This window comes from Phascolarctos cinereus, unplaced genomic scaffold (assembly GCF_003287225.1).
Source record: "Phascolarctos cinereus isolate Bilbo 61053 unplaced genomic scaffold, phaCin_HiC Scaffold_5;HRSCAF=322, whole genome shotgun sequence".
Classification (NCBI taxonomy): Eukaryota; Metazoa; Chordata; class Mammalia; order Diprotodontia; family Phascolarctidae; genus Phascolarctos; species Phascolarctos cinereus.
Window position 1 is genome coordinate 108492720 of NW_027555958.1, and position 22139 is coordinate 108514858.

The window sequence follows — 22139 nt, forward strand, 5'->3', positions numbered from 1 at the left end:
AGGAAGAATGGATGGGGAGGAGGAGAGAGGGAGATTTGGGTTTGAAGGACTTTTTTGTGTTTGATCCTGGAGGTGATAGGGAGCCATAGGAGTTTATTGAGTAGGAAAGTGACATGGTCAGACCTATGCCTTAGGAAAATCACTTTAGTGGGGATGGATTGGAGTGGAGAGAGGCTTGAGGCAAGCAACATTATTATCAGACTATTCTAATAGTCCAGGTGTGAGGTGACGTGAGCCTGAATCTGAGAGGCAGCTTACATTTTGCTGAGAGCTGTAATATGTGCACAAGTGACTACAAATTTACTTCAAAGTTACTACTAAGTAATTTCAAAAGGAAGAGAGTGATGATAGAACTTAATGTGGAGGTGACTTTAGAGGGAAGCTAGGGATTCTTAGGGCAACTAGGTGATTCAGTGGATAGTGCACTGGGCCTGGAGTAAGGAAGACATCCTCTTGAGTTCAAATCTGGCCTCAGACACTGTGTGACCTTGGGTGAATCACTTAACCCTGTTGGCCTCATTTCCTGATCTGTAAAATGAACTAGAGAAGGAAATGGCCACCTGGTCTAGTATCTTTGCCAAGAGAACCTCCAATGGAGTCACAACTAAACATCAACAAGAAGAAGGGATTCTTGGAGGAAGACGTCAGTCAACAAGCATTTGTTTCCTAGGTGTTTATGGTGGATTATGGCGCTAGGTAATGGGATACAGATACAATGAGCAAAAAAATCCCTGCTGTCTAGTTTGTGTTCTAATGGGAGAGAATACCTGGACATAGACATGGAAGTAGGAGATGGACCATCCTAGCAGGCCAGTTTGACTAGAAGAGGAACTCAAGTCCTGCCCTAATTAACTAAAAGCCCTTGAAGTTGCCTCCCAAACCATCTCTTGTGGCCTTTATTGACCTCATCAGTGTAGTAGGCCAACTACCAGTGGTAGCTTAGTCCCATTATTGGGGGAAGGTCCCATAAGTATCAACATCAAGGTATTCCTTAGCCTAGAACAACGACTGTGGAGACATAATGGGGAAATGCCAAGGCCTCCACCAGTAATGGTGGCAAAGGCCCACTTCGGTGCTCAATGGAACTGCCCTAGGCCTGGCTCATTCCCAGCACAGTAATATCCCCACATACCTTAATGTTTCTTCTATGCTTCAAAATTATTTAATTTCTTTAAATTTGTTATGACATTGTATCCATTAAAAATCCCTAATGAAAAAAGTGATACTTTTAATTTAGAGCCACATTTCTTAAATGTGCCATTCACTTCAAAATGAAGGGCTTGCTTTTATTTGTCCTAAATAACTCTCAAGTTCCTGATGTTGCCTCCCAGTTCTAGTGCTCTGGGATTTGGAGAGAAAATAATCCTGTTTAACCTATCATTACCATTTTATAGAATGTGATCCCATGACCTTTATCTTTTAGACTGAGTGGTCCTAATTTTTTGTTGTTCTTTGTTTGTCCTCATTTAGCTTCACTTCCTATGCTAAATTATCTTGGTTGTATATCTTTGGACTTTTTCCAAACTCATGTCTTTCTTGAGTTTGAAGGAATCCCATATGGAGTAGTTCAGTTGTGGATGTGCTGTGCATTTTTGCCAACCAGAACAATGTCTCTTAGACTGTTTCCATTACACTTCCCAGTGACTCTTGAATTCCTTTGGGGCCAATCGGCACACGTAGCTAAGCCTTTGTTTTTTCAGTCTTCCCAAATGGCTCCTAGATCCCATCTCTATGCTGTGGCAGACAGTTTTGAGATCATCATTCCATAAGTATAGTTAGAGGCTGGAATAATTTTCTCTCGAAGATACCTTTAGATCTTATGTGCTACCTTTTTACCATGTAGCCTCAAAAAGGATTGCAGCAGCCTAAAGGACAAGTAGTACAATTAATTTATTCAAGGTCTAGTAATTCCTCTGGATATGAAAGACATTTTGTTAAATGATTAAATGTTATTAGAAAGAAGGACACAGTCTGTTGAGGTGGGTATATTCTTCTAGCAAAGAAATTGGATATAAGTGCTAGAATTAGTTTTACCAGCTATTTCTTCAACCTTCCAGCTTTTATTTTTGAAATATCCTGTAGTCCCTACACTAAAAAATTTTAAGTGCTGTTCTCTAACCTTAAAGTGTTCTGATTAAAGATGATGCTAGCATTTGTAGCTACTTGCTCAAATTAAGTATTCAGCAAAAGCCAGTATGTAAGACAGAGGTAGTGTATAGAATGGCCATATGGAATGTAAGCTATTTTGATGAGTCATTTAACCTTTGAGCTTTTTTTCCTGTATATTTGGAATAATAATAATGATTCTATTGGGTTATTCTTTTAAGCTTTTTAAACATAAATTCCATTTAAAATTATTAGAAAAATTACTAAATTTCAGAGTTAAAAATCACCTCTTAAATTAGTGAGAAATATTTTTCTAGAAATGCAATAGTATTTTTATTTTTTTGATACCAGGACTGCTATATTTATTTTGGTTAATATGGGATCTTTCCTTCTGCCTTTCACCTCCTTGTGGTATATTTCCAGAAATGAGATGACTGGGTCAAATGGTATGAACATTTTAGTGACTTTTCTTGAATAATTCCAAATTGTTTTCTAGAATGCTTGGATCAAGTCACAACCACCCAACAGTATATCAAGTGTGTCCATCTTCCCACAGTCCTTTCCACATTGAATGTTTCCATATTTTATAAGTTTTGCCAATAGGGTGGATATATGGTAAAAGCTCTGAGTTGAAATAATTTGCATTTCTCTTACTATTAGAGATTAAAGTATTTTACGTGGTTATTCATCATTTGCATTATTTTGAAAATTGTTTTTCATATTCTTTGACCATTGATCTATAGGGAAATGTTGTTTGATCTCTGTTCATTTGTATGTGTAAAATTATCAGAGATATTTGATCCAAAGATTTTCCCCAATTCCACAGTTTCTATCCTTTTTTAGCTGAATTAATTTTGTTTTCTCAAAAGTTTTTAGATTTCATATAATTGAAATTATTTATTTCTTCTTTCATCATCATGTATGTCCCTTGTTTAGTTAAGAATTTCCCTCCTACAAATAAAGTCAGATCTAAATAATTGGAAAAACATCAGTTGCTCATGGGTAGACCAAGCCAATATAATAAAAATGGCAATTTTGCCTAAGCTAATTTAGTTATTCAGTGCCATACCAATCAAACTACCAAAAATTATTTTATAGAGCTAGAAAAAATAATAACAAGATTCATTTGGAATAACAAAAGGTCCACAATATTAAGGGAACTAATGAAAAGAAAGGCAGGGGAAGGTGGTCTAGCCATTCTAGATCTTAAATCGTATTATAAAACAGCAATCATCAAAACTGCTTGGTACTAGCAAAGAAACAGAGTAGTGGATCAGTGTCATAGGTTAAGTATGCAAGACACAGTAGTAAATGACTATAGTAATCTATTATTTGATAAACCCAAAGGGCCCCAGCTTCTGGGATAAGAACCTACTCTTTGACAAAAACTGCTGGGAAAACTGGAAAAGAGTATGGCAGAAACTAGGCATAGATCAAAATCTCACACCATATACCAAAATAAAGTCAAAATGGGTTCATGATTTAGATATAAAGGCTGATACTGTATACAAACTGGGAGAGCAAGGAATAGTTTACCTATCAGATTTATGGAGAACATTATGAAAAGCAAAATGGATAATTTTGATTACATTTAATTGAAAAGTTTTTGCACAAACAAAGCCAATGCAACCAAGATTAGAAGGAAGATAGAAAATTGGGAAAGAAGTTTTACAACCAGTCTCTCTGATAAGGGCCTCATTTATAAAATATAGAGAGAATTAAGTCAAATTTATAAGAATACAAGTCATTCCCCAATTGATAAATGGTCAAAGGATATGAACAGGCAATTCTCAGATGAAATTAAAGCCATCCATAGTCATATGAAAAAATGCTCTAAATCATTATTGATTAGAGAAATGCAAATCAAAACAACTCTGAGGTACCATATCACACCCATCAGATTGGCCAACATGACAAAACAAGAAAATGATAAATGTTGGAGAAGATGTGGGAAAATTGGAATACTAATGCATTATTGGTGGAGTTTGGAAACGATTCAAGCATTTTGGAGAGCAATTTGTAACTATGCCTAAAGGGCTATAAAAATGTGCATACCCTTTTATCGAGCAATAGCATTTCTAGGCCTATATCCCAGAGAGATCATACAAATGGGAAAAGGACCTACATGTAGAAAAATATTTATAACAGCTCTTTTTGTGGTGGTAAAGAATTATAAATTGAGAGGATGCCCACCAATTGGGGAATGGCTGAGCAAGTTGTGGTATATGTGTAATGGAATACTGTTGTGCTATAAAAAATGATGAACAGGCTGACTTCAGAAAAACCTGGAAAGACTTGCATGGTCTGATGCTAAGTGAAATGAGTAGAACCAGGGGAACTTTGTACACAATAACAGCCACGTTGTGTGATAACTAATATTGATAGACTTAACCCTTCTCAGCAATGCAAGGATCTAAGACATCTCCAAAGGCCTTATGATGGAAAAAGCTATCAACATCCAAAGAAAGAGGTGGGGAGGGAGGGAGAGAAAAATTTAAAACTCAAAGGCTTATGGAAGTGATTGTTGATAATTCAAAATAAATTAATTAAAAATTAAAGAAATAAAAATAATCCTAACCATAGGTATGAAAGCTATCATCCTTCATTCTCCCAGTATTTCTTTGATGAGTCCTTTTATATTTAGGTCAGATATTAGTTTTGACCTTTTTTGTCCTGTGTGGTGTCTTGATGATTGTTTAAACCTATTGTATGCCAAACAACTTTCCAGTTCTCCCAGTTATTATTATCAAATGAGAAGTTATTCCTCCAGTAGTTGATGTTTTGGGGTTTATAATGCCATTTTTAATTGCTTCTGGGTCTTGTTTATCTTCTTTCTTACATTGATCTTTTTCCTGAATTTTCATTAGTTATAGATAGCTTTTATGAGGCAAATAGGTGACTCAGTGGGTAGAGTTCCGGACTTGGAGTAACAAACACCTGAGTTTAAATCCTGCTTCAGATATTTTACTAGCTGTGTGACCCTGGGCAAGTCATTAAATTATCTACCTCCATTTCCTTGTTAGTAAAATCAAGGAGTTGGACTTGCTAGGCTCTACAGTCCCTTCCAGCTCTAAGATATTTTTATATATACATACAAAATACATACATATGTATGGATCTTGCTTTGTAATATAGTTTGTGATCTCATACTGTCAAATCTCTTTCATTTCTGTTTTTATTATTTCCCTTGAATGTCTGGACCTTAATTCTTCTAAACAAATTTTATTTGGCCTAGTGCTAAAAAGTAAATTATTGATGATTTCATTCCTATAGCACTTAATACTACAGAGTAATTGAACGGTGAGTCTCCTGTTATTTATCTCCTTTAATTTCTATAAAAATTGTTTTGTAGGTATATTTATATAAATTTTCAGTATGGATTAGAGGATTAAGTCAAACTTTTGTAATTATTTTAATGGAATTTATTTTAATGTAATTATTTTAATGGAATTAATTTAATAGAATTGCATTTTGTAATTATTTTAATGGAATTTCTCTTGCTATCATTTATTCTTGGTTTTTCTTAGTAGAGTAGATAAATTCTTATGTTTGTTGTGAATTTTTTTTTTTGGTATGCTGCTACTTTAATGAAGCTGTTAATTGTCTAAATGAGTTTCTTTGTTGATTCTTTACGGTTGTTTAGGTAAATTGTCATATCATTTTTGAAGGATAATTGTGTCTACTCTGTAGGCATTTATTTACTTAATTTCTCTTTCTTGTTTTATTGCAATTGGTAGTATTTCTAGAATTATGTCAATAATAGTGGGAAGGAAGAGCATTCTTACTTTTTAACTATATTTAATGGAAAAAAACCCTTTGTTTCGTTGTTGAAAATAATGCTGGCTCTCAACTTTAGATATCTGTTTTTAATCATATTAAAGAATACACTTTCTGTGCCTATACTTTTAATAATGTATTTTAAATCATAAATGAGGCACTCCATTGTGTAAATGGCTCTTATTATTGTGAAAATAGTTATTTTTGTCATTTTTGTTGTTTATGTGAGAATCATGATAATTCTTTTCTTAATGTTGAACTATCCAATTAGGTCATAATGTATAATTTTTTGGCTATGCTGCTGTAATAAGACTCTATAATAATTTAATCATTTTGCATATATCAATTTCCTAAGATTTTCTTTAAAATTTTACATTAACATAAATTAATGAGATTGGTTTATAGTTCTCTTTCTCTATCATATCTAACTCTAGTTTGGTTGTCAGGTGCAGATTTGTGAAATATGAGTAGTATGGTGGAAAACTTTATTTCTTCAGTTCTTGAAAAGAAACTTTTAGCTTGGGTACTTTTTAAAATTCCTGTAATTTCATTGGTGTAGAGAGTCTGTAGTGAGGACCTGCCTCTGTCAGTGAAGATTGGCATTGCTCTGCAATCTATAGTCTTAAATCATCTGGTGCACCAAGAGGTAAAAAGACTTCTTCAGAGGCATATACTTAGTAAGGCATGAACCCAGGTCTTCCTGACTCCAGGTCTAACACTCTGTCTCCTAGAACTTTCAACTCTTTTGCCCATTGTTCCATATTGCCTCTCATAACTTAGGTATTACTTGCTCTTTAAACATTTGATACAACTCATTTACAATTCTCTCTAGACCATTTTTTCCTCTTGATAATTCATTTGTTAGTTGCTCAACTTTTCCTTCTGGAATTGGGTCTTTCAAGCTATCTCTTTATTGCCTTCTTCACATGAGTATTTTATATTTTTGGAATTTTTTTTTTCATGCTGGACTGATATTTTAATTAGTATTGAGAGCTCCTGGTGAGGGACTTCCTCTTCTTTCAAAGCACATGCTGTGCAAGCCTTACCCAGTTGCCTAGAGCACTGAGAGGTCAAGTAATTTACCAAGCTAGTATATGTCAGAAGTGAGACTTAAAACCAGGTCTTTCTGACTCCAAGGGCAACTCTCTATACACTATGCCTTTCAGATAATCATCCATTGCTTTAAAAATTCTGTTTGGTTCTCATATAAATGTTTATAGTAGTAGCAGATATTTTTTTTGTCCTCTATTCATTGTGAATTTGTCTAGTGTATTTTTTATTTTGGTAATTTATTTTCCTCACTCTCTCTTTTGGATAAAGTTAGCTATATCTGTTAGCAATTTTGTTGATTTTTTTTTAAACAACATTTAGTTATATTTATCAATTTATGACTTTTCCTTTTCAATTTTGTTTCTTTCTCTTCTAATCAAGATTTTTTGTTTTGTTCTTGGGTATGTTGATTTTCTGGTTTTTAGGAATTATGTTCATTAGTACTTTTATTCATCTATATTTCTATTTTATATTATTAATATGTTTTCAGATATGGCTTTCCTTTGAGGTCATTTTACCTTCATTCTCCAAATTTTGGCATGCTGTTTTATTTATGACATTCTCTTTAATATATTTATTGTTTACTTGACTTGTTCTTTGACTCATTCAAATATGGTATGTCATTACTTATGTAGCACATGCTCTGAGGTGACTGTCACAATTCATGTCCATATTGATGAGTCAGTTCTTCAGAGTATGGCTACTTTGTCCCCTTAGAGTTCTAGCTATAGTCCTCAGGGGCTGGCAGTAGTTTTCTAATGCTATATAGTTCATAAGCACCCACTGATGTGCTTCTAGCTATGACTGTCAGTTGATTATCAGTCAGCCAGACTTAATTAGCTTTTTAAAAAAATATAAATTTATTTATTTTTAGTTTCCAATATTTACTTCTACAAGATTTTGAATTCCAAATTTTTACCCCATCTCACCCCTCCCCCCACCCCAAGATGGCATGCATTCAGAATATCCCTTCCCCTAGTCTGTCCTCTCTTCTATCTCTCCCCCCCCTTCTCTTATCCCCTTCCCCTTCTATTTTCCTATAGGGCAGGACTTCTGTACCCCTTTCCTGTATTTCTTATTTCCCAGTAGCATGTGAAAACAATTTTTTTAAACATATGTCTTTAAAACTTTGGGTTTCAAATTTTCTCCCTTCCTCCCTCCCCACCCACTCTCATTGAAAAGGCAAGCAACTCAATACAGATTATACATGTGCAGGTATGTAAAACACTTCCATAGTAGACATGTTATGAAAAACTAACTCTATTTCCCTTAATCTATCCTGACCTCCCATTTATTCTATTCTTTCTTTTGACCCGCAGGGGACACTCTTGGGGAATGGAACTGAGACCCCACGTTCCTCTCTCAGCACCGCAGAAACAGACTTTTCCCACTGACCTTCTAAGTTGTCTTTGGCATTTATGGATTGAGGAGTCTGGAAACCACCACAGCTGCCAGTGATTCGGTCCTCTGAGGCCTGCTCCAGGTTTGCTGTGTCCTGGGCGCCCACGCAGCTCTGTGCTCTTCTACCAGCATGGCACGATATACCTTTCTGATCAATCATCCAGGTTGTCTTGGCTGGAAATTTGTTTCACTCTGTCTTTTTGTGGGTTCTGCTGCTTTAAAATTTGTTTAGAGCCATTTTTTTTACAGGTATTTGGAGGGGTTTGGGGGAGAGCTCAAGCAAGTCACTGCTTTCACCCCGCTATCTTAGCTCTGCCCCCCTGGGCAAATCACTTAATTAGCTTTTTAAAAAGGGTTTACACTAAGGCTTTAGAGTAAGAACAATTGTTACAAGAAATCCTCCCTAAGTGTGTGACATATTCTCTCAACAGTATGTACAGAATTAAGCAGAAAGTGGGAAAGAATACATATGGCAAAGGAATAACTCACAGCTTCTGGAAGTCCCTTTGTTTGAGTATTCAAGATATTCCTCTTAGGGACAGGGTAGTTTTCCACTGGGCTCTTTGTAGATCTTTGTATATGAATCCAGTATGTTCTTGTATCCTCCTGTGACCACTGCCTCTGGCTGTTCCAAGGATGCTTCTGGGAAAATGGAAATTCTCCAGAGATTTAAATTTCTCTAGGTCTTCCTCTAGTTGAGGAGGGGAGGAAGAATGCTGAAGCTAAGGTACTCTCCTCCCTTCCTTCACATCTCCTTTCTGAGAGGTAACCCTCTCTTTTCTCACCAACACTAGATGCTTGCTCAACTCTGAATCTCCTTTAGCCAAACTGGCTTGGTATTTTATAAATAACCAATCACCAGCCAATTCAAGCACACCTTCTGTTCATTGTCACTTTCGGTTCATCTAGTAACTTGTCAGAAACATCTAAATTGATCAAGGTCGTTTCAGATTTAGTTGAAATGCCTTTGAATCATTTAACTCAATTAAGGCACATTCTCACCTGATTAAGGTACGAGGGTGTGGCATTTTAGAGCTGACTTGTCCAGATTAATGAAGTGGTTGCATTATTCAAATTCATACAGCATATTTCCATTTGGTTGGAACCAGTTACCATATTTTACATAATTATAACTTCAAATAGTGAAAATTTGAACATGTGTCAACTTCACAGGATTTGTTATTCCCATTAATCTGAACCTAGGTGTTAGGTGGGGGTGAGATAATTTGATTAACTTATTCAATTAACTCTCACTATTGTACTTATTCTCCATAAAGGTTTATGTCTTTTGCTTATATTTCTTATATTTTTTGGACCTTTTTTTTTTTCAAATTAATTTGACAACTATTTTGATACTTGGTGTCTTCAATGAACAAATGTGTACGGGTAAGGATGGCAAGAATTGTATTCGAAAATATGGATGAAGAATAAGGAATGAGAAATACCAAAAACTTGTAGATTATGCAGAAGCATCACCTCCATGCTTCAGGAATACTTTCTTTGAGAAAAAATTAGAAGGCACTAGATGGAGTAAGCATTTAATAGCATTACAAAAATTAAATCCATTACATTTTAATAGGTAAGAAATGGTTCATTACTGATGTAGGCATCATGCCCGAAATTTACTGTCTACATATAAACATAGCACAGATCTATTTGAGCAAGGATTAAGCTATATGACATAATTAAAATGAGCAAAATATATGACATGCAATGGTAACATACCCTATTAGCTACTCTCTCAGTTTATACTGATACACATGGATTATGGACCTGTTTTGAGGGGGAAAAAAGCTTCCTAACAATTAAAACTGTAAAAAACTGGAGTGGAATGCATCTGGAGGTCTTTCAGCAAAGGTCACATGGATAGACATTTGTCAAGGATACTGTAACAGGGATTCTCCTTCAGAGACATGTTGGGTAAGATGGCCATTGAGGTCCCTTCTTGGTCCAAAGATGTGAGGTTCACATAAAAAGGCCTAGCACATAGTAGGCACTACTTATTGATTCAGTGGTTGAATACATGGTCTTTTCAAGACATTTAAAGTTTAGTAGGTAAAATAAAACAACTACACAAATCACTGTGATCTAAAACATCAGTGCTTTGAATACATTCATATTAATTAAAACAATTTTCTAGTTGAGGAGAAAGATCACAATCCAGTCTGTATGAGACATCACAAATGCTGATATGTTGTGGTCTGAACAAATGAGATTTTATTGTAATATTTTTTACTGATTTAGTAACTGACAGTCCTATTAGAATTCAGCAAACAGCAGAAAACTGAGCAAATTTTACTTAAGACTTCTCTATTTGATGTTTCTCTTTATAGGGTCTGCAATGGTGGCCCAATTCTAAAACTTTGATTGAAGGGGAAAAGAAACAACAGAAGACAATTGATGTACAAGAGTCCCTTCTGACCTAGAATACAAAAGAGTAGAAAACAGAGGAAAGCAATTCCTGGATAACAAATAACAGATTATCAAAGAATGGAAGGTCCCTAAGGTGTGAAATAGGAAAAATCAAAGGTATACGCTCTCCTAAATATTGGGGAAAACAAGTTTCAGAATCTGACTTCAGTGTGGGGGGATGTGCATGTGTTTATATGAGACAACATTTGTGCAAAATTTTACTCTTAATTAGGTTCAACTCTTAGCTTGAAAAAAGTTTTAAATTTGAAAATATTATTTAATTCCATATGTCATTCTTTATGAAGTCCATTCATCTTGAATTCCTTTAAAAACTAGAACAGTTGAATGAGACAAGATCAAAAAACAAAAAAAGCCATGAGTCATGTTATTAATGCCCTACTTCCAGGTTGACATTGATCCATTATATAATATTCTTTAGATATGGGATTTAAAGCCAGTTCCTGTAGGAATTCATCCAACTATATTATCATCTAGTTTAATTTAATATATTTTTTCTGCTTTTCCACAAAGATAATATTTTATCAAATGCTTCACTAAAGGGAAAATATGTTGTGCCTAAAGTATTTCCCTGCTCTAGCAATCTTGTAATCCTATCAAAAAAGGAAATGAGATGTCTCTGACATGTCTTATTTTTAATGAACCTATGCTGGCTCTGGGCATTGATTCTTACCCATATTTGCACAAATCACATGTACTAAAATTTAGTTTGAAGATCAAACTCAAAAGTCTCTGGAACCCATCTCCCCCCTGACCTTTTGGAGAATTCCTACAACATTTACTTATTTTCAGTTTTCTGGAACCTTTCCCATCTTTATAATTTCCCTTATTGTCTGTGATGGTATGCTAAATCCTTTCAGTACATTGAAAGATAATTTGAGCCTGGATAATTGAAATAATTTAAAGTGGCTTACTGTGGTCTATTGGCAACTAGGTGGCACGAGAGATAGGAGTGCTGGGCCCAAAGTAAGGAAGACTAATCTTCTTGAGTTCAAATCTAGCCTCAGACACTTAAAAACTGTGTGACCTTGGGCAAGTCACTTAATCCTATTTGCCCCAGTTCCTTTTCTGTAAAATGAGCTGGAGAAGGAAATGGCAAATCACTCCAGTATCCTTGCCAAGAAAACCTCAAATGGGGTCACGAAGAGATAGACACAACTGAAAAACAACAGTCCCATTCTCAATCTTGGGTTCCAGTTTTACAATCCTTTCTTTATGATATGTGCTCCACATTTTCCAATTTGCATATCATTCCTCTTGTATATCATGGCAAATGTGGAAGAGGAAAGATATCAAGTTATGCCCTCCCTCTCTTTGTCATCAATTAATATATTCTTCTCTAAGTAATATAGACCTATCCCTTCATTGTGTTTTTTTTTCTATTCTGAATATAGCTGTAAAAAAAACCCTTTTAATTGTCATTAGGATTTCTCCTCAGCTCTGACAGATGTAATATAAATACAGACAATTTTGGTCTCCCTCATTAAATTTGTTGTTTAATATCACAACTGTGAACCTAATCAACCATATATGAGCATCAAGCCACAAATACACAGTAAAACCTTAATATCCCTTCCTGATAAATACATAAAAATTTCTGACAGGGAAAACTTAGCAACAAAGTGGAAAATCACAGAAGGAGATGGCACTTCAAAATGTGAATATTTTATAGGTGGGAATATCTTAATTTTTAAACTATAGTTGTGTAACTAAGAAACTAAGAATATATCAATCACACCGCCTTAGAAATATCATCTTTCTTCTAATGCTTTTTTTCCCCCTTTCTGAACGGAATTCTATTTAGATCCTGCATAATGAAGCCTGATGATGGAAGCCACCCACAGTTTGAAAAGGAAAGCAGTCTCCTTGGCAGATAGTTTCAAAATTCCAAGTCCTGTCTAAAATCAATGGTAAGAAAATTCAGTTTTTGGACTAATGTCCTTCCAAAAGAGGTGCTATCCTAGGTATATTTAAATTTATCACTGACAATCTAAACAGAAAAGTATGTTTCCAGGAGTCGTATCAATCAATTTGTGTTCAGCCTTCAGCTTTTCACTTGCTTTTATACTGTTTCATACATACCAGGATAGCACATAACTTAGAGAGCCAAAAGGAGGGAAATAATATTGGCCATTCTGTGGAGCATAATCCATCACTATTTGACATTGGATTTATATTTTATTCTAGTGAGTGATCATTAAGTAATCTCTGACTTGTTCAAAAAATATTTTTCCCTTCCTCAAAACCATGCTTTTATTGCATGTTTTGTAGTGGTGGGTGAGTAATTCCTATCAAATATTAAAGTAGCATTTTTACAGCATTAGAGGAGGAGAGATGCTTTATATCTAGAAGGTATTTGGGTGTAAAAGAAAAATCGCGTATTTGAAATCTCATCAGGTAGAGAGATAGTCCCTGGACAGGGCAATTTGCTAGCAGAATTATGGATTCTTTTACAAATGAAGGGGAAAGTACTGAGATATTCTTTGCATACTAATATATATGCTGTCCTTTACCATCCTATCCCATCATGCTATAGTGTGACAAATTGTTTGGTGTGGTTCTGTTTTGAGGATTTCATAGACTGTGACACATTTGGTGGTTTGGTAAATGATCAGAAATTTCTTATGGGTGTAGGTTCATTCAGGTCTGAGAAAAAGCTTTCTTTCTGGGTCATAAACAGGGCATGTTTTTCTCTTGCCAATAAGGACCTGCACTTCTAAGGTAGAATTCTTAAGTGGTTTTTTGAAGTCAAAGCTGAATCTATACTAATATGCATATATTCTATAAGCTAATGTCATATTTACTGGTGTGGAATATAGGAAGTCATGTTATTCAACTAAAGCAAATTGGAAATAAAAACTATTTTACATTTTTAATACCTGATTTTTGAGTTCAGAGTCATATCTGGTTTTTATTCCCTGAATTTAGCTTATAAATCTATGCTGTTTTATCAGGAATGATGATCTATCTTACTAGAGATATTTTCTTCTATTAATACCTCTACAGGGTGGTTCACCCAGAGGAATGCTGAATCTAATTTCTTTGGTTCCATGAGAGTTTCTTGTTAAATTTTCAGTGTGAGTGTTCATACCTTGGTAATTGGCAAATGATACAAATCAGGGATAGTTTTCTTGTTTGTTGATTGGCTAGACTTAAAGTGGAGGAGAAAATGTTAATAATGCAGATTAAATTCAACCATGTGTCATGTGTACACACTATTAATAAACAAAATAAAAAAATAGCTCTGCCACTAACACAATGATCAATGGAGTGGGAGAAGAGAGAAATCCCCTCCTCCTCATCAGGATAAAAAGGTCAATTCTCTCTCAGGAGCTGAGTTTTTCCTGAACTTCCTACAGATCAAGTGAGCATGTCCAATTTTCACCCAGCCAATAATGGCTTCTCCTTTCAGTCAATTAAGAATTGTTCATACTTTATAAAGGCATATACATTTCATATACAGCTTTACATTTAGTTTAATATCTTGTCACCTGACTCTTGTTTTCTACCATTAGATCCTAGATAGGGAGAGGGATTGGTCAAAGGCCAACTCTCCCCTACTCCCCTAAATGAATTTCTCCTAGACGAGAAAGCATACAAAAGGAGATCAGGTCACTGGCCTAGAAACCATGCCATTGAAAGACAGGCTGAAGGAAATAAGAATGTATAACTTAAGGAAGACTTAAGTAGGACTTAGCTGTATTTTTAGGACTGTTATGTATGAATAAGTGGGATTAGAAGTGTTCTGCTTAACCCCAGAAGACAAAAGTAGGAGTAGTGGGTAGAATTTGAAAAATGCAGATTTAGGTTTGATATAAAGTTTTGTAAAAATTAGAACTGTGCAAAATATATAAATGGTTGCCATAGGAGGTCATGGGTTCCTTTTCAGTGGAAGCTAGACAACCACTTATTGGGAATGTTGTAGAGGGAATTATTGTTCAGTTATGGGTTGGTCTATATGGTTTATAAAATGCTTTCAGATTCTGGCATGATTGGCTCTGATTCAATTTTATGTAAGTAATTTGGTTCACGATATGTTCTACTCTTTTAGTCTAATTTCTTTTCTTTTTCTTTTTCTTTTTGGACAAAGCCATAACTAGGAATTTCAGCACCTTCAGTAAATTCATTTGATTGGTACAGGGAGAGATAAATACCATTAATCACTCTAAGGCTGGCACATGCCACCACTGCCATTTATCTGGGAATCTCCTGTGATACAAATTTGCAGGACAGTTGGCCAGCATATGGAGTACAGATGCATAAGGATGGAAATGAGGGAAGGAATCTGGAAGAGGTTAGTGATATTGTCAGGATCTGACACATAGAAGTGGTAGGAAGAGTGTCCTGAGTTTAAGGGATTAATTTTCAGAGGCTGGAGAGGTAATACTCTCTCTTAAAATTATTTGATATCTTTTGTTTTTTACATCATCATAGTTTACATGATATCTCTCCTTTGCCCTTCACAGAGAGCCATCCCATTGTACAGTATTTTTGAAGGCAAAAAGGAAAAAAAAAAGAGCAAAAACCCCCAGGACCCGATTGAATTGAAAAAAAATACGTAAATAGGTGCAAACTACATGGAACACCTGTGGGCCTCTCACCTCAAGAAAGGGAAGTGTTGGGGAAGTCCTGAGTCCTCTGGTTCAAAAGGTATGGACGTTTTAGTCACTTTATTTGCATAATTCCAAATTTCTTTCCTATTTCATAGCTCTACCAACAATGTGTTAGCTTGTCTATCATCTCACAATCCCTCCAAAAGTGACTTGCAATTTTTGTCATCTTTACCAATTTGCAGGGTGTGAGATGAACCTCAGAAATGTTTTACATTTCTCATATTAGTGATTTGGAGCATTCTTTCATGTGGTAGCTGATTCTTTAGATTCTTATTTTGACAACTGTTTGTTCATATACTTTGACATATACTTTAACCTATGGCAGTGTGGCTATTATTATATATATGCACATACACATAGGTATGTATGTTTAAATTGTTTATATTTCTTTCATAGCAAAAACTTATCAGAGATTATTGGTACAAAGATATTTTCCCTCATTCAACTACTTTTCTTCTTAGCCCAGGTGAGTTAATTTTACCTTTGCCAAAGCTTTGCAGTTTCTGTCCCTAGTTGCTTTGGTGACTTTAAAGCATAGAGGAATATATAGCATGGGATATTTATGAACCCTTAGGATATTTGATTTTCCTTTAAAAGTTTCGAGATGCAACAAAATGAAAAATCAAAGATCTTTAAAATATGAAGCTGTCTCATGCTAAATGACTTATTTATCCTTCTTAAAGTCACCAAATTATTAAAAGTTAAAGAGTAAATTTCTCTTTATTTTTCTGATAGCTTGTCTTTGATATTTTTGAAGGCATTCCTCTCTTTCTTTTGTGTTCTCAGTTTTGTTTGTGATTTTACCTTCCTTGTTTGCCATTTTATTGATTTTTCAGCCCTGATTAGCCAAAGATTTATTCATTTAAAAAATCTTTTTAAAGAACCAGCTGTTGGTTTTGGTTATTTCTGTATTTTTGTGGTTTTCTAATAGGCATATTTAATTAATTATTCTTACCTTTTTTCTTTTTTGTTCATGTATGTTCATAGAGATATGATTTTCCTCCAAGGACTGCTTTAGCTGCATCCCAGAAACTCTGGCATGTTGTTTTATCTTTATTATTTCTGGGCTATTTCTGCCCTTTTATGTTTGTATGAAATACCTCTGTGCCCTAATACGTAGTCAATTTTTGTAAAAACTCCAGGTGGTGCTGAGTAATAAGCATATTCTTTTTCAGTTTAGAAGATGCCATACATGGCTTAGGTCTTTTTATTCTATCAGTTTCTTTAGTTCTTTATTTCTTCTTTTGTTTATCTTTGTTAGCCTTATCCACAACAGATAGAGGGACTATGAGGTCTCCTGTCACTATTATGTTACTGTCTATGTATCATTGTAGCTCAATGAATGTTTCCTTTATGAATTTTGATGTGAAGACATTTGGAGGATATAAGTTAATTACTGATATTGGTTTCTCCCACTCTCTCCCCTGCATTTGCTTTCAGCATAATCTAGTTTCCTTTTTTATGCTTTTTAATTTTTACTCTATCAGCTAGCATCATTGCAAGTACTGCTTTTTTGGATTCATTTGATGCATAGTAATTTCTTTTTCTTCTGCGAATATTTTTCTAACTAATAGATAGTGGGGTTTTGTTTTCTTATCTTTTCTTTCACTTTTTCCATTTATTGGATTATTTGATCCATTCACATTTAAATTTGTAAGAATTAGGTTTATGTTCTACTTGTTTCTAATATTGTTTTTAAGTATTGTTTTTACTTGTTTCCTTCTGAAGTTTTGCTTATTAGTTCTTATTTCTTGCTTTTATAAGGTTATTTAATTCTACCCTTCTTTTTATCTTTTTGTCAAATAGAATCCCCTTTCTTCCTCTTCAACAATTAGTGTTTTTAATTTCATTTTTTGGTACTCCTTTGCAGGGAGGATTTCTCTCCTTCATTCTCTTTACTCTTCATCTTTCCTTTCTGTCTTTTCTAGGCCTCATTCTTTGGTTCATAGCTTCTATACATCTCCAATCCCTTTCTATTTTCTACATTCCTCATGAAATCAAAACTTCCAAGATACCCTTTCTGGCATCTATCTCCCTTCTAAGCAGGTTCTGCAACTGCCATGTAGAGCTTGCTTCCTTTTCTACTGTGCCTCATTCCCAGAAAAATACCAAATCCTGTAGGTGATAGGACACTGTCCTATTTCAGGATTTCTCACTTCCTAGTCAGGACTACTGGTCTCTTCAAGCACCAAATACCCATGGAAATAACCTGGGCAAGGTCCCCATCTCCTTCCACAAAATCTTTTTCTTCACTCATAGGAACATTTCATCAGTGGTACCCCCTCTCATCTCCAAAACAAATCTGCCCCCCTTTCCCTATTTCTTTTCAGTCCCTCTTCACCCATTCCCCTAGAGGCTGTCCTCTTCCTATGAGACTGAAAGGAGTCACTGAGTCACCTTCTTCTCATTGCTAGCCCTTGACTTGACCAGGGCACATCAAATACTCACCTGTATTCATCTCCTCCCCTTCCATGCACCCTCCTACTTTGTAATTTAGTCCCACACACAAAAATTGATTCACTTCTGTGGGGTTCTGTGAGGTTTAATCTGTAACCCCAGATGCACCACCATCTTCATCTGGTTGCTGCCTTCACCCCTGCCCCATTATATACATTTCCAATGAAGTCTCTCTATTGCTGTCCTTGTAATATAGTTGTTCAACTGTCCTGCATTTGTATCATCACCAGATGTGAAGGCCATATCTCCTCCTTTGTTGATTTATCTACTTATACTCAAGGTCTCTGCGCTTCTTCCTCCTGAAAGCTTTGGCAATTTCAGTCGCCACCTTATTTCTTCCTGCCTCCATCCCTGTGATGAGGGTTGCCCTGGGAGCTGGATCTCAAAGTACCTCAGCTTCCTCCTATGCTGGGTAATTCACAGTTCAATAGCATAGATATCTGCCCAAGTGACTTTTGGGAGGATAGAACTGGCCCCAGCTAGGTACTGGGTCCTTTACTCTATTCCTGAGTCATCTGGCCGAGCAGTACAAAGTGCAGCCTATGTTGCTGCTACTGTGGCCTGGATGAAATTCTGCATTTTGGAGCTTGGATCTCCAGGCATTGGAAAAAAAAGGTGGTGTGGGTTTGGGGGATACTAAGTGATAGGCATATCTTCATGGAGTATTTAACCTTCTTCGGGGTTCTTGGTATCCTAGACTACAGAGACAGCTGAGATTACTTGTATTTGGTTCACAATTTCTGTTTTGGAGAGGTTGGACAGTTTGTGAGAATTAGAGAAAAGTTTTAGTCCTCCTTGTTAGCTAAGTGACCTTGGTAACAGTCTTTAACCTACTCCCCAGTGTTTGATAACAGATGTTCTCTAAATGTACAGTCACAAGTAAGTGTCTCTGCCATACCACTAAAACAAAAAGGGGGAAAATGTACCTGTTTTCAAGGAACTCATAGTCTAATACAGCATAATACAGAATACATAGTCTGAATACACTACAGCTGACAGGTACTAAAATTTTAGGAAAAAGTGCTTCAATGTATTTGTTTTGGGTGTTTCTACTAAACCTAAGATAATTCTTTATCTGTGATGAGCTGCAGAGCCAAGGGGCATCTTTCAACTCCCTTCCCTCTGCCCTACAGCTGAACCCTGCTTTATGGATTATCTACCTCATTTAGGATATAGGCCTCTTGAGATCAGGGCCCATCTCACTTTTCTTTTAGTATCTCCAGTACTTAGTACAATATTTGGCACATAGGAGGAACCACACAAAAGTTTTTCTTTTCATTCATCTGTCTACATCCATGGAATGAGTTTCCAGGTCTATGAGGAATATGCAGTACAATTTGTGGATCATGTCTTTAGGCAGAAAATGCCCTGCTTTTAACATGTAATCAGAAAACTCTTACCTTTGATCTATCCCCGGAGGTTAGCCAAGAGGCAGAGGATTATGCTCAAGATTGATCTTTGCGGCTGCTCAGTCTTGGCTTACATATGGCAATATTGGGAAGTGGTCATTATCTAAGGGTAGTTGGCCTGCTCATTGAAGCTTCTTACCACAATACTGAGTAGCTTCAGAAATGGCTGTTGTAATCTCAGTAGTCTTGAAATAAGCCATTGTCTCAGAGTGGTAGGTCTCTAGAGTATCTTCTCATAGAACTCGGGAAAGTGACAGAAAAAAATTAATGAGCAAAAACACAAAAATCTGTTGAAGAGGTAAAATAGACATCACCAAAAAATTAAGCATTTGAGCATTTGTCAAGGAAAAAGGGAAATCAGTGCCTAATTTTAACATCTTTATTTTTACTTGAAATCTCCTTAGCAAAGAGTGTTTTTGTAGTCAAATATGTGTATGCCTGCATGTATACAATATGAAATCTATAGCCAAGCACCTGAAGTTCTGGACTTAAGTAAACCAGGTTCAATATTAGTGTCATTCTCCCCTACCAATTTATATCTCTGTTTGCCTCACTTTCCTCAACAGTAAAATGGAGATAATAATAGCACCCACCTCCCAGAGTTGTAAAGTACTGAACATAGTGCCGGGCAGGTATCATCTAAATGTTAGCTAATATAATTATTATTGCAGAATAGAATTTGTCTGATTTTTCACAGATGTGGGTAAAGGGGTGTCCATCCAAGAAGCTGAGATTAAAAAACTTCTCTCTCCTGTACATTTATGGTTCCTATCTTGATGACTGTCATTATATGGGCTAAGAAGTTATGCCAATCTCTTTCCAAACTCTAGTTCAGGAACTCTTCTTTTGGGCTTTGTGGGTGACAGTACATGTCTACAGTGTATTTCTTCCTCAAGTCTACAATTAGTGGCTCCTAGAAGGGGAGATAATGTAGGTGTAGAGGTATTTCTCTCTTTTGGATTCTGTTCTTCTCTTGGTTCTGTTGCTTCCTGAAAAAAGGGCCAACTCTGCAACTGATTCCTCCCTCCAACCCCTTTTTAAATAGATTCAGCACAAAGAGATAACTCTAACTCATAAGAATCTACACTATCAAATTAATCCCTAATAACAACAGCCCAAGTCAATCAATTCTTCCCTAATCAGTGAAGGTAAAAGAGATATTCTCATTCTTAATGAAGTGTTACTTGGCATGGCTCAATAGATATCTCCAAATCCTCTTAATGAAGTTGTCAAAGAGCAGTTTGCATCTTTCATAGGAAAATGCAATCAAAGTCCAATTATGTATGATCAGAACTCACAGATGCTTTGATATTATTCACTCATATGGGATATGCTTTGCCCCTTGCCTTACTACAAGGATAAAGAAGGTGGTTGCTTTTTTCCAATTGTTCTTTTCCAATTCTTATAGATCTCTACCAGCCCCTGTGAAGTCTAAACACAACTGGAGGCACCCAAACTATATGGGGCTATCTGGGACACCCCTACAGTGGGGCACCCTGTGCTAGGGATAGCTCTGTTCTTGAGCCTCTAATCTAATATAAATAGCTATCTTATTGACAAAATATTTTATTACATAATTACCAAGCCTTGTTCTGGGATAGCCATTACCATATTAAATCCACATTGCATGACTTCATTAAAGTCCAGCATTGATCCTTCATTTTGGCACAGAAGTGACCATGACTTGTAGAAGGTCTTGCCAAGCCAGGAAAACTTTGGGTACGGGTTCAATGACATAGTGTGGATCTGCTGTCCAAGGACTAGGCAAGCTAAATTTGGAGATTCTCATCACCAGGCAGAGCACGTGATGATGAATTTTTCGGTCACCATGACTCAAATATTTCATACTAAATAATAGAAGATTTAAAATCTACATCAGTGAAGAGATAATGAAAATGATGAAATTATAATATGAAGGTAAAGGTATATACACTTGTCTAAAGAACTATCTCAATGAGAAGTTATCACTATAGTAGTCATGTATTCTGCATATTACTTACCATCCAGGTAAGGAATCTCTTGTAATTCTAGTAATTCAGAATCTGGAAGAAGGAAGAGAAAAGTTTATACTTTCTTACCCAGACCATACTGACTGTATTATGGTGATTCATCTGGGGTGTGATCATGGAACTATTTTCCCCTTTGGCTCTGAAATAAACACAAGTAATAACATCAGTACCTTTACACTGCTTCATCACAACAGCAGAATTTATCAAATTCAAATTCATTTTATACAATCAGGTCAAAGTGTATGATTTTTGGCCTTGTGTTCTATTAGCATCACCTTTGGAAAACTGGACTTACTTAATGTGGTATGTTTCATTTTATTTGATCCAATAAAATTTAATTCTCCATTTGGTAACACTGGAGAGATTGAAGCCCATCTAAATAAATAGAGAAGAAATCTACTTTCATGGTAATAGCAGAAAAGGTATTTAAATACAGAGGAAGTGACAAAAAAAATGGAGTGGATTAGGTGAGTGAGTGGGTAGGGAAGATTAATACAGAAGACACTCAAATTTGTCTTTGCAGTGAAAACAAATGGTGAAATGTCACAGAAGCCATGCATGTGGCTGATCCCCCAATTATATTATGCATGTTGAATCCTTCATAAATGCTATATGATAAGCTATCTATGTAAGCCAATCCCAATTTAAATAAGATTTAAATCTAATTATTTTTTTAAAAAATAAAACCATTTAAAAAATGTATATTATATTCCTTGGTCTTGGAGAACTGAGTCTGAGTCCTGGCTATGATATTTACTAGCTGTGTAAGCATGTTACTTCAACCTCTTTGATTCTCACAGAATCACAAAGTGGAAGCCATCTAGTAGTCTAACCCAGCCGTACCTGACTGAGAATCTCTTCTACACCATCTCTTACAAGTAATCTTT